Source organism: Thamnophis elegans, chromosome 2 (genome assembly GCF_009769535.1).
Source record: "Thamnophis elegans isolate rThaEle1 chromosome 2, rThaEle1.pri, whole genome shotgun sequence".
Classification (NCBI taxonomy): domain Eukaryota; kingdom Metazoa; phylum Chordata; class Lepidosauria; order Squamata; family Colubridae; genus Thamnophis; species Thamnophis elegans.
Window position 1 is genome coordinate 77375966 of NC_045542.1, and position 12509 is coordinate 77388474.

The following is a 12509-nucleotide window of genomic DNA, read 5'->3' on the forward strand; positions in this document are numbered from 1 at the left end:
TAACAGGCCATTATGGCACGGTTTTCATCTGCACTATATTTTTGTCGTTTTGTTGGCTGGTCCACTTGTAGCCCACTTGTCGACGGATGTCCAGGGACCCCAACATCCGCCGCGGCCCTTGTTAACCCGCGCGACGACCGATGCGGTATGGAATTCTTATTCGTTTTTTTCACCATATTGTATGGGTTGGCGGGGGGTTTTTTACGGGACCAGATGCCAACCTGATCCCAACCTTCCTCCTTTCTCATCCGGGCTTGGGACCGGCAACGGCGGAGTTTTATTATTATTATTATTATTATTATTATTATTATTATTATTATTATTATTTAAGTAGTGGAAAAATCCATTGAGTAAAGTAACAGACTCCTATTTGATTGAGTTTTTTTAAGAGATTGGGAATTGAGTGGCACACAAATGGATTAAATAATAATAACAAAGATGGTTTAGTTTTGTGTATATGTGTGCATATAATCAATTAATCAAATCATAATCAATTTTATATGAGTATATATAAAAGAGTAATTAGAAGGCACTATTGTAGGCTAATTCTGCCAACTGCCAACAATTTGATCCTGGCCAGCTTAAGACTGACTCAGCCTTCCATCCTTCCAAGGTGGGTAAAATGAGGACCCAGATTATTGGGGGCAATATGCTGACTCTGTAAAACAACTTAGAGAGGGTTGTAAAAGCACTATGAAATGATATATAATTTTAAGTGCTACTGCTATTATGAAAACACACACACACACACACAGAGGTGGACCTCAAGTTACGACCATAATTTTTGTTGCTACATGAAAAAATTGTTAATTGAATTCTGACCCATTTTCCAATCTTTCTTGCCGCAGTGGTTAAATGAATCACTTCAGTTGTTAATTTAATAACACTGTTGTTAAGTGAATCTGGCTTTCCCATTGACTTTGCCTGTCAGAAGGTCACAAAAGGTGATCACTCAAAAGGACTACCTGTATTTATAATAAGCAGAGTGTATAAATTGATCATATTAGACTAAACTATAAGCAAAAACACTGAAGAAATTGCAACAGAATTTCCTGGGCTTTCTCTGGTGATTGAGATATTATAAAAATCAATCAATAAAAATAGATAAAATATCATTTTTTATTTCTATTTCCCTGCAAGCTTTTAAGAAAGATTCCTAAAACCAGCAGGTGAACTTGACCAATCCAGAAGAGTAAATATGAGATAAAACGCATGGGCAGGACAGCTGTCTGGATATAGATTGGTTCAATCCTGAATGCCTTATTAAACAATGAAGACCAATCTCTCAAAGCTCTGTCTGAAACAGCAGGGGTTACTTTGAAACCTGAACAACATGTAATACCAGCATAAGTTCATTTATATTTTTAATTTGTCCAAATCAAATTCATGCTTGTGCGAAGGCAGAAATAAACCCTGTTTAACTATTTCTAGGAAGTAGTCTGCTTCAAATAGCTTTCTGGTCATCATAGATTGTTACAGCGTGATATATTACTCTTGAATTGGATGAATGCTAGTCAGAAATTCACTGATCAAACCTGCAAGAACATTGTGTCCTGAATGTTTATATATTCCATTTCTGTAATTTTTAAATTAATTCTTATTCTATGAGGTAAATATGTTCCAGATTTCTAAGCATGTGCCTCTTTCATGTCTGTAAAGTCCGCTCACCCACAAGGGCTTTAATTGCTACCCTTATCCTATATCTGCTGAGTAGATGTATAATGAGTCACAATGATGATGCACATCAAATCCAAAAGCAGAAAGAGTAGTCAAAATCTTTCACCCTGATTTGTCTTGTGCCCTGTCAGGGTGACTCTAAGAAAGTGAATAAATGATATAACGTTGCCTTATAAAAAGATCTGTTTTTTTGCTTTAGAATTTGTGTCAGTTGTTGAAACATTATCATGTGATAAGGTGTGGTGATTTTGTGTTTCATCCTTCTTAGGGCTGGCTAGCTTTCATTCTTCATGATCATAAGAGCTGCCCTGGATAAACTATGCTGGGGTCATCATAAAGTGGGACATAACTTTAAACCATCTTCCAATGGGGCTTTTTTCTTATACCTGTTCAAAGGACAAGACTTTCACAAGCCTTTAAAACAGTGCTTGCCAAACTTGGCAACTTTAAGGCTTATGGACTTCAACTCCCAGCTAGCCAACTTGTGGAGTTGAAGTCCACAGGTCTTAAAATTGTCAAGTTTAGAAACCCTACTTTAAAATGAGGCAAGGAACATTTCATTCCAAGGGCATGGCATACTGTAGCCACAGCCCACAACTTCCCCTTTTACATTTGTGTCTTAGAATTTCTCAGGGACTTCGATGAACTGTACCTCATAAATACAATCCAACAAGTGTCAGCTCACAAATTAGCATGCTTAATCCAGAGTTCCACATTGTTAGATTTTCTTGCCTATTGTTGTATATCTTCTTGGGGTGTGTCAGAATGGCTGAAAAAAACCAGCCACATTTCACTTCACACTGATATGAAGAAAGGAAGGACAGATCTACCTAGACCAAGGGTATCAAACTCGTAGCGTCATGTAGACGTGGCCAGCACGTGACACATCCGGCCGTGGGCTGCAAGTTTAACACACACACACACACACTGCCCTAGAGTAACTTATCTAAGAGTAGAGATGTGGGCAAGCAGAGGAAATAGGAAGTGTAAGGGAAGTTTTTTATCTATGTATAAACACACTTCGTATATTTAGCTTGCTACCCTCAAAACTTTCTCAGTGACATGAATATGATGTGTTATTCACATGTTTTTCATGACACCTATCTGATCCCAGTCAGTTCAGTAGTTTCACTAGTCCAGAGTTCCTATCATGAAAATATGTCTACGTTAGGAAACAACAGGAGAGAAAAAAATACTTCATGTGATTTTTGCTGTCACTCGGCTTTATTAGTCTAGTAGAGCCCACCTTATGTGGACATCAGAAATCAAGTTATACATGCATTTACTATGAATTGATTCTGAATTTATGTTATGAGCAGGTTCTGAATGATGTAAAAATTGCCAAGAGTATTTCTGCTACACAGCATTTGAATATCCTTGTAAAGATTCTTTCTCCAGTGTTACCTTCTCTGAGAATTGCCAGAAAGATCTTGACAGGTTGGTTTTGTATAATTGCCTATAAAAGAAGCAGAGTAAGCCTTACCTTGAAAGTATAACAGGATCATCTGAGCAAAATTGGAAAATTCTGTGGGGCAGGTATTGCAACAGAAATATAAGGAGTTATGAGGAAGTGAGAATATTGTAGAAATCAATTACATACTCCATAACTGAGGCAGAAGCCCTTGCTCAGGTATGCCAATTCTACTATGCTGCCAAGTCATTACTTGAGGGAAGCATCCCAAACACTATTCATCGATTTTAATTGAGGAGGCAATTTAGGATGGCAATTAATTAAAAAATAGAGAAAGTGAGAAAATATCATTTAAAAATTAAATGTTTTGATTTACAACTGTAAATCAATACTTTGTATGATTTACAGCTGTTGAAAATGCAGAAAACAATTTGAACGTATCTCATGAAATACAAATTTATTTTTAATTTCTTTGAGAGGTCAGATGATTATTGTGTTTTGAAATGTCTGGTTTTGATTCCCTTCACCCAGTAATATCATTGTCGTGCCAATATTTTGCCAGTGCTGAAAGAAAGACTTACATTTCTCTTTGTCATTTTGAAAAGAAAAAAGAAAAAGAAATGAGCATAATGGATTAGCGACTGCTCAAAGTTATGGGAGACCTCCCCAGGGCTACTTACAATCCAGTTTCAAAGTTATGGCAGTCATCCCCTCCTCTGCCATCACATTATTGTAGCCTTTTGTACTCTGTTGTGCTTTAACACCTATAGGTATGTAGTGTAAATTTGTAATTTGTAATTTTAATAGATTTGTATGCCACCCAATCCCGAAGGACTCTGGGCGGCTTACATAAAAGCAGTTTAAAAATACAAGGCAGAGACTTAAAAACAAAACACAACACGCACTCAATTTTAATGGGGGCTGAAGTTCAATCAAGATCAACAGTCCCAGGCCTGCCAGAACAGCCAGGTCTTAACAGACTTACGGAAGGCCAAGAGAGTGGGGAGGATCCGGATCTCAGGGGATAGATCATTCCAAAGGGACAGGGCAGCAACAGAGAAGGCTCTCCCCCGAGGAACCGCCAGATGGCACTGCGTAGCCGACAGTACCCGGAGAAGGCCCGCCCTGTGCGATCTTATTGGGCGCTGGGAGGTATATTGCAGGAAGCGGTCACGGAGATATCCAGGTCCTAGGCCATGTAGGGCTTTAAAGGTGATGACCAGCCTTGAAGCGTGTCCGGAGACCGATAGGAAGCCAGTGCAGCTTCCTATCACGGAGGATAGGTGTAATGTGGGTGTACCTAGGTACACCCAGTATCACTCGCGCGGCTGCGTTCTGGACCAATTGTAGTCTCCGAACACTCTTCAGGGGCAGCCCCATGTAGAGCGTGTTACAGTAACTGTACAGTTGCTGAAGCAGCAAGCATTTGCTGAATAAATTTGCTGAAGCAGCAAGCATTTGGATGGCACTTTTAATGCATAGCATTCTGTCATTATTTGTGGCAGATAGAGACTATTTTGGGGAGAGTTGGACGACACCATTTCTGTCAATATTATGACCAAGAAATAGAGAAACATGATATACAAAGCGTGTATTTCCATTCTGCTGGCTGAGAAAAATAAAATGCATCTTCTTATTGGGGTTATTTTCTTTTCTTTGTTTTAAATATCAGAGCTTAGAATTTGATAGATGTTGTATTTACTCACAATAGGAATTCTAAAGTAATCCTGCCACATCATTTTTCTAAGTGTTCATGTTAACGTCTGGAATAACGTAATGTGGGATAGTCATTCCACCAAGAGCTGACATTCTGTTCAGTATGATACACATACATCTTTTCATATTACATCTGAAGCTGTATTTTTATTTCTTGGGAAGAACTCCAACCAATGTCATCTATGCTCTTATTTATATTATCATATCTTCTAACATGAAATAAATGCATAATAAGATTTCTGACCAGGATCTGTCCCTTCTCTTCTAATTCACATGTATAAAATATGTGCTAGTCGTTCTCGACTCTAAGGGGCGGTGCTCATTTCTGTTTCAAAGCCGAAGAGCCAGCACTGTCTGAAGACGTCTCCATGGTCATGTGGCCAGCATGACTAAATGCCAAGGGTGCACAGAACACTGTTACCTTCCCACCAAAGTGGTCTCTATTTTTCAAGTTGCATTTTTACATGCTTTCGAACTGCTAGGTTGGCAGAAGCTGGGACAAGTAACAGGAGATCACTCCGTTACGCAACAGTAGGCATTTGAACCGCCGAACTGCCGACCTTTCTGATTGACAAGCTCAGCGTCTTAGCCACTGATCCACCATGTTACATACACACACAAACACACACACACATATAAATTAATTATATTAGTATATAAATTTACTAATAAAAGTATATTAGTGTATAAACTAATCAGAGCTTTGAAGAACACTTGGCACTTTTATAGAATTAACAGTGTCAGAATGCCCAGAGGAACCTTTGATTTTAGATGACTTATCTATATAGTTCAAGGTGCTTCATCTGATTTTAGAAGAAACTTGGGGTTGTTGTCTTTTTATTTTTATGTAAAGCTCACACTTGACATATTTACAAAACAATTCTGGATAAGCATTACTTTCTGAAATGGCACCCTGATCCTTGATTGTCTAAAACAGTCTGTCAGGTTGCCGGCGCAGGCTGGCCATAAGAAAACATTGATGATTATATTTGTATCGTAATATTGCCATTTTTGCCGGAGGGAGAATCCAGTTCTCCTAGAAGAATGACTAAGAGAGAGGAGTTCAGTTTTACCAGATTAATGACTAACAGAATTCATCACTTTGCAAACATATGACTCTTCCTTTTTGATTCATGGATTTTTCATTCTTTTCCTAGAATGTAATTTGTAACATGTGGTCAGGCAGTGACACATACTACATATTATGCTATGCAGGCTTAATATGTAAAGAAACACTCCTTGAAAAACAATGTAAACTCATATTCTCTGACAGATATTGAAACAGTTCGGTTCAGATAAGTTGGCTAAAAAAACCCAATGAGGCATAACTATAAGATGATTCAGTGAATATTTAACTCAATTTTATGAGCCTGGAGTTAAATATGTCTCTCCCAACAAGAGCTTTTTCTCTCCTAGGTGCTTTTATGTATTCATGAATTGAATACATTGGATGACTGAAATCTCAGTAATTGTGATATATCATCATTCTTTTTTCTTTAGTAGTGCTTCTGCATGATATACAAAGCAAGTTATGAAGAATTTTCAGATATAGAGGAGAAGTGATATGAAACACGTTATTACTGAGAATTGGTATATTAATATAACATGTTCAGACTGTAAATTTTGATATATAAATTATAGTTATATACTACTAGACCTTCCACTGTTTTTTTTTTCTTTTCATCAAAGACTGTTTTTATGCATGTAATACAAAGTGCTTCTTGTACAAGCTGAACATGTTGAAGCTGTTTACTAAACATAAGATGCATAATAAAAACAATAAATGGAAAACTATATCCAGTAGAAAGAAAGCAGGAAAGGAAAACAAGATCAGAAGTAAAAACTATTGATCCAACATTAACACAGAACAATTATTGGGGTTTTCAAGAAGGGTTATTAGATGACACCCTGCCATTCTACACACATGCAGTAGAATCTCCCTTAATAATCACTGGGATCCATCAGATCTGTAACTATGAATATTACTGCTGAGGTACCAGGTCCAAAATTGGTATAGATTCTTATACAACACAAGCCACCCTGATTTGGGCTTGGAAGTTAATTAGCATCCTGTACTGTTGCTTCTATTCAGTCCACTTAACAATTTAGACACCTTTTGTAACTGTACTAAATACAGTTTACAATGTCCACTGACATTGTAAACTGAACTGTTTCTGTGTAGGAAAGCTTGTAATAGGTGTTCCTAGTCATGGAAATGACTGGAGCTTCCAATGGTGCCCATAGGAGGGAGATCAAAACTATCAAGATCATTGTTCTGACATGTCTCTTCACATGTTCATGTGACACAACAAACATATGCAAGTGACCGGGCTTCGATTTGCACAGTTGCAACCATCTTTACTTTTTAAATCTATCCTGTGGACTCCTGTTGAAATGAACTTAAGTACCTTCTCAAACTAGGTATCAGCTGTTTCTGACTATGGTTAATTCCCTCAAAAGCAGGCATATTTCCCAATTTGTACTCTTGTGAATGTCTCCATCTTATTGATTCATTCTCAGTTCATTGGTTCTCATTGTCCTCATCTCTGCACCATTTGTCGTTTATTATACCACTGTCTCTTTGAATGAATTGAAACACTTCTTCCAAGTTGCTAACCACTTAGGCTAAGTTGCTCTTTATGAAATATGCCAAATGCTTCTATTTCTCAATTATTGACATCAACTCTCCTTCCACCCATTTCCCATCCTCCTCCTGATGGTCTCTTACTTTTATTTTCTGTCAGCCTCTCCCCGCGTTGAATGTGGTTAGAGCTAAAGGGTACACTTTACCTTTACCTCCACCCTTTTTTACAGCTTGTTCATGTGACCTCTTCATTCTTCTCAACTTTCTCAGATCTCCTGGCCTTTTGTTTTCTCAGATTATTATTTTTGTCTTCTCCAAGCTTTTTACAAATCATGGCCCGGGCACACTCCAGCCACTCCACTCTGATTTCAGGCAAAATTATGATTGGTTGTATTCATGGTCATATAACCATATGTGAAAGCACAATGTAAGCAGATCTCAAAAAGAAAACATCATTTTATAACCTTTAAGCCAATGATGTATTGTTATATACAGTGCAGATGCCTTGAAAAAAGAACACCTGCCTTTTGCTTAAGGCCGGGACAAATCTAAGTAACTGTTAGATGCTGAATTTTTATCAGTGAACATTTAAAAATGAAATTATCCGCTTGCAACATAAAGCATTACAGTCTAGAATTCAAGTATTTTGTTCCTAGATTGAATCTGACATTTGGAACGCTCCAATAAACAACAAGGAAAAAAAAACCCTTTACATAGGTGATAAATTAAAGTTTGTGGAAAGTATCCCAATTCTGGTTTAGAACAGATTATAACCTGCCTATAGAGATATACATTAGCTTATGATATATTTAAGATTTTTAAATATGAGAGAGAAATTCAATATTTTTAAACATAGGTTTTCAGAAATTTAGTACATGTGTGTACATAAATGGAGGCAGAAAATAAACACTCTGTGACCTGGTTCACACATTGTACTAACCCAAAATGTGATTTGTTTGGTTCTCACATTCAGTGCTTGGTTAACTGAGCTATTTAGGCTTGTAAACTAGGTTTATGGCTTAGAAATATTGAGCAATCCAGTTAATTATTTACTGAGGCAGGCATTTCATGGCTTCATTTTCTGGATTTGGCAATATCCCTTAAAAGAATGAACATATACTATATTAATGACTTTCCTGTCTTAATCCTTTTTCCAAGTAGAACTTATTGTCAACTTCAGTACTAATTACCATCTCCTAATTTCCAGTTTACTGATTAGTTTTTGCTTACCTCATTTAAACTCTTCTTAGTGCTCATTCTTGCACAGTCTGTGGTGGTTTAAATAACTGCACCCCAATGGAATGCAGGCAAATTCCTGTTTCTTATCTCATACTTCCTAGACAACTCATGTTACTAAACAATGTAATGACGGAGGGTCTTATCTCAGAACCTTTTGCCTCAACAGGATAAAAAAGGGAGCCAGATCAGTGTTCTTTTTGTGAATTCCTTGGTTTTTTAAAAAAGAAAATGACCTTTTATAAACAATCTTTAAACATCATTATTTTACTTCCTAAAAATGTTTCCCACATCATAACTCAACTTGGAGCTCCAAAAATTGGCTGAAAATGTAGTTGTTTTGAACTTCTACATTTTAATATTTGCTCTACAATGCCATTCTATCCTTGGAAATCATTGTTATTTCCATCTCATTCAAACATTGCTTCACAGTCTATATTTTGCTCTTTAAACTCACCTCGTTCATTTTGAGAAGCTCATCAACTCTCTCCAGCCATGATATTCTCAGTTTTTCCCTTTAACCCACAACTCTTCCCTCACATACTGTATAGTACTTATTTTGCAATTTGATTCTTATTCACTCTTTTTCTATAAAGTAACCACCTAAACATATGCAATAGAAGTTGTTGTCCACTTTTGTATTCAATTCCCATTCTTTCAGCAGTCATACAGTTTTTACTTATTTCTTCCTATTTTTACCAAAAGTACTTTTAGATACTCAATTCCAGCTGCTTTTAACTCACTTTTATGTATGTCCTACCATTCCCAACACTCACTTATGTATAACCAAAGTAGAGCTAATGCAACATAGTATCCTTTCTGCTTCTTTGATAATTCTTCATCCTCATCGGAAATCACATAGCATCTTTCCCTTTCTATTAGCAGTTCCATATCCTAACATTTCTCCAGCCAGTTTCCTATATTTAGTAAATATTATGGCAACATTGTGATATTATTGTTCTAGAGTGTTTTTGACAAAAATATAGAAGTTTTAATCTATAACACTTCATTTCCCTATCAAACATAGCCACTTTGTTCTTTGATACAGTGAGGAATATGAATCTGATTAATCTATCATACAGTCTATTTCACATTTGCTGCAAATCATTTGAGTGCTCAGATAACAACTAGGGTGTCATCTGCACACATAAGTGCACATAAATTTTATCTACAATCAAATTTTATCTATCATCACAATAATTTTTTTAGATAATTTAACCAGAAATACATTAAATAATCAAAGGGACTTCACACATCGTTGCTTTACTTCCTGCTGAACATTGAGTCATTTCCTAAATGGTTGTACTACATATCAGATTAGACTGCACTCTCTGTTGTCTTTTTGTAGGTTTTTAATTGTAGTTTTCAATTGGTTATAATGGTTGAATTTGGTAATTTTTAGCTTGTGACACTGAGTGTCACATGTAGGTGAGAATGGCAGGCATATGAATTCAATAAACAAATAAATAAATAAGCATTCTATTTATTCTCATTATTTACTCACTTATTATACCACTTTCACTGCATTCAGCAACCAGTCTTCAATGCCATGTTCATTCCATAATTCAAATTTATTCACTTAACAAATGTACACTCACCCTCCCCCCCCCCCAATTGAATGACTTCATTAAGATCAAAAATCTGTGAACTTCCCCTGCCTGGCATAAAACGGAATTATACTTCCCAATTTTGTATATGGTACAAAATGTACAATTTTGTATATTTTCTTGTTAATCCTTTGTAGCTTCTGCTTTCACTCTTGCCACATCCCAACAATTAGGAGATGTAGGCAGCACACTGACAAATATTCAGTATACTGGTGGTTGCTATGTAATGAGATACAGTGTAACAAAAAATAACTCTCATCGCTTAAATATAATGATTAATTTGTGGATTCACAAAGGTATTCCCAGAATAGTTTTTAAAATTTAATTATTGTTGATAGTTTGTAGTTGGGAAAATAAAGAATAGAATAATATGATGTACAATGCATACATTTTAAATGTGTTGCTTAATATTTCTAATTGGGCCACAGGAAAATGTTTTATATCACTGGATGACTTTGGGCCAGTCATTTTCTTTCAGTCGGGCCCACCTCATAGGGTTGCTGTTGAGGGGAAAACGAGAAGGAGTCTTAGATATGTTTGTTAGTCTATAGGGCCCTTGATGCTCTCTGAGCTTGGTTGATTTCTTACAGATGTTTCATTAGGAAACTAGGTAACATCATCAATGCTAGAAGAGAGTGAAATTGCTCTCATATATCAATGGCTTGCCCTTTCAGTATTGATGTGAAAAATCTTGATCATTTCTTGATTAGACTGTTGTTTACTGTTAGCTTGTTTGTTTTATATTGGTAGTTCCTTCATTGGAGTATTATTTACTTCTTGATTGTTGGTCTAGTATTAATTTTGGTATTAATTTCTGCTTATCAGCTGATTGCTGGTGAGAATGTGTTTTGGTCTTTTTGTTTCCTTTTTAGCTTTTTGATTGTCTCTTTTGATTGGTAGGTGGGTATTATTTATCTCTATGTGCATGTTGATGGCCTACTGCTCAGTTTCCCAATTGAAACTATGGTTAAGTCTTTCCATGTTTTGCCAAATTAAGACGTTTCCATTTCTTCTGATAGTTGGTGTTCATGGATGCTGGTCACAAGTCTTCTGCCCGTTTCTCCTACATAGTGGGTGTTACATTCCTTATGCTGTAAATGACTCGTGTTTGTTTTTTCTGGCACTGCTGGGCTTTTGGTGTATGTTTCGGAAGGCTTTAGTTGGTTTGTGTGCTGCAATGATGTAATATGATAATCTGTTGGGGAGATTTTCTTTATGTATGATATTATCCTTTTCCCAGCTTATTTTGGTTGTGCTATATCGGGATGAGTGCTCAGGCATTTTTTGATGAAGTTTGTGGATATCCATTTTGATGGATGATGTTGTATTGATTATTAAGAGCCGAGGTGGCGCAATGGTTAGGGTGCAGTACTGCAGGCCACTTCAGCTGACTGTTATCTGCAGTTCAGCGGTTCAAATCTCACCGGCTCAAGATTGACTCAGCCTTCCATCCTTCCGAGGTGGGTGAAATGAAGACCCAGACTGTGGGGGCGATATGCTGACTCTGTAAACCGCTTAGAGAGGGCTGAAAGCCCTATGAAGCGGTATATGTCTAACTGCTATTGCTGTTTCCTTTTTTGATGTTCAGGGTTGCCCAATGTATTTGTGCACATCTAAATAGGGTTGTTACACAGCTCTTGTGGGAGGTTACGTAGTTACTTTAGCAATAGAGCGCTTAGTTGGTGTGAATAGTTTTATGATAAGACTATTTATGATAATTTGCCATCACTTCCTCTTCTGTTGAGGCTATCCAGGATGCATGTTGTTTTATTTTCCCCTAATTTCAAATGTCCACACTAAGCTTAGGCACGAACAAAAGAAACTACTGAGGGGTTCCTGGTGTCCTGTGTGCTTGTTTTCTTGCAGATGCTTCATTACGCAAACTAGGTCACATCATCAGTGGTCACGAGCACTGATGTCATCTACTTTGGGTAATGAAACTTCTGCAAGAAAACAAGCAAGCTCAGAGAGCACCAAGGACCTCTCATTTCAACCCTGAACTACAAATATTCTCCTTTATTAAAAACTACTGATTTAATGGGAGTTACATCAATGTTAATGCACAGAGAGACAGAGAGAGAGAGGGAGATAAACTATTAAATCAGTAGTTTTTAGTAAAGAATAATATTTGTAGTTCAGGATTGAAATGAGGGGTCCTTGGTGTTTATTTGTGAAATTTGTGCACATGGTTCTACAGCCATATAATCTAAGGGAGTTTTTTTTCCAGGTTAATGTCTCGTCTTCTCTACATAAGTGTAAGTATAATCTTTGTTGTCAT